The sequence below is a fragment of the Schistocerca gregaria genome, unplaced genomic scaffold (assembly GCF_023897955.1).
Source record: "Schistocerca gregaria isolate iqSchGreg1 unplaced genomic scaffold, iqSchGreg1.2 ptg000767l, whole genome shotgun sequence".
Lineage (NCBI taxonomy): Eukaryota > Metazoa > Arthropoda > Insecta > Orthoptera > Acrididae > Schistocerca > Schistocerca gregaria.
This window is the reverse complement of record NW_026062138.1, coordinates 18,076-20,000: the sequence shown is the minus strand read 5'-3', so window position 1 is coordinate 20,000 and position 1,925 is coordinate 18,076. Positions and strand designations below refer to the sequence as shown.

Here is a 1,925-nt window from a genome sequence, read left to right as displayed (position 1 = left end):
CAGGGACGTAATCAACGCGAGCTTATGACTCGCGCTTACTGGGAATTCCTCGTTCATGGGGAACAATTGCAAGCCCCAATCCCTAGCACGAAGGAGGTTCAGCGGGTTACCCCGACCTTTCGGCCTAGGAAGACACGCTGATTCCTTCAGTGTAGCGCGCGTGCGGCCCAGAACATCTAAGGGCATCACAGACCTGTTATTGCTCAATCTCGTGCGGCTAGAAGCCGCCTGTCCCTCTAAGAAGAAAAGTAATCGCTGACAGCACGAAGGATGTCACGCGACTAGTTAGCAGGCTAGAGTCTCGTTCGTTATCGGAATTAACCAGACAAATCGCTCCACCAACTAAGAACGGCCATGCACCACCACCCACCGAATCAAGAAAGAGCTATCAATCTGTCAATCCTTCCGGTGTCCGGGCCTGGTGAGGTTTCCCGTGTTGAGTCAAATTAAGCCGCAGGCTCCACTCCTGGTGGTGCCCTTCCGTCAATTCCTTTAAGTTTCAGCTTTGCAACCATACTTCCCCCGGAACCCAAAAGCTTTGGTTTCCCGGAGGCTGCCCGCCGAGTCATCGGAGGAACTGCGGCGGATCGCTGGCTGGCATCGTTTATGGTTAGAACTAGGGCGGTATCTGATCGCCTTCGAACCTCTAACTTTCGTTCTTGATTAATGAAAACATACTTGGCAAATGCTTTCGCTTCTGTTCGTCTTGCGACGATCCAAGAATTTCACCTCTAACGTCGCAATACGAATGCCCCCGCCTGTCCCTATTAATCATTACCTCGGGTTCCGAAAACCAACAAAATAGAACCGAGGTCCTATTCCATTATTCCATGCACACAGTATTCAGGCGGGCTTGCCTGCTTTAAGCACTCTAATTTGTTCAAAGTAAACGTGCCGGCCCACCGAGACACTCAACAAAGAGCACCCTGGTAGGATTTAAACGGGGTCCGCCTCGGGACGCGAAAGCACCCCTTCGGCTCGCCCCACCGGCAGGACGTCCCACGATACATGCCAGTTAAACACCGACGGGCGGTGAACCAACAGCGTGGGACACAAATCCAACTACGAGCTTTTTAACCGCAACAACTTTAATATACGCTATTGGAGCTGGAATTACCGCGGCTGCTGGCACCAGACTTGCCCTCCAATAGATACTCGTTAAAGGATTTAAAGTGTACTCATTCCGATTACGGGGCCTCGGATGAGTCCCGTATCGTTATTTTTCGTCACTACCTCCCCGTGCCGGGAGTGGGTAATTTGCGCGCCTGCTGCCTTCCTTGGATGTGGTAGCCGTTTCTCAGGCTCCCTCTCCGGAATCGAACCCTGATTCCCCGTTACCCGTTACAACCATGGTAGGCGCAGAACCTACCATCGACAGTTGATAAGGCAGACATTTGAAAGATGCGTCGCCGGTACGAGGACCGTGCGATCAGCCCAAAGTTATTCAGAGTCACCAAGGCAAACGGACCAGACAAGCCAATCCGATTGGTTTTGATCTAATAAAAGCGTCCCTTCCATCTCTGGTCGGGACTCTGTTTGCATGTATTAGCTCTAGAATTACCACAGTTATCCAAGTAACGTGGGTACGATCTAAGGAACCATAACTGATTTAATGAGCCATTCGCGGTTTCACCTTAATGCGGCTTGTACTGAGACATGCATGGCTTAATCTTTGAGACAAGCATATGACTACTGGCAGGATCAACCAGGGAGCTGCGTCAACTAGAGCTGAGCAGCCGGCCGCCCGGGAGTGTGTCCCGGGGGCCCGCGCGAACACGCAAGCGTCCGCTCAATTATTCTGCAAACAGGAGGAGGCCGAGCTCCCCTGCACGATACACCTCGAAACCCTCTCAGGTCCCGGCGGCGCGCAGCGCCGTCCTAGGTACTTGGTCGGTTTCGAGAGAGGCGCAATCGCCCGGAGTTAG

At 52.7% G+C, this 1,925-nt stretch overlaps 1 non-coding gene across 1 annotated transcript in view; it reads right to left on the bottom strand.

Moving 5' to 3' along the window:
• LOC126321783 (small subunit ribosomal RNA) overlaps positions 1 to 1,712 on the bottom strand; it is a 1,893-nt gene extending 181 nt beyond the window's left edge. Inside the window, exon 1 of the ribosomal RNA XR_007558541.1 lies at positions 1 to 1,712. This exon is cut by the window's left edge and continues 181 nt beyond it. This is a non-coding gene — a ribosomal RNA (small subunit ribosomal RNA).
• Between the last annotated feature and the right edge of the window lie 213 nt (positions 1,713 to 1,925).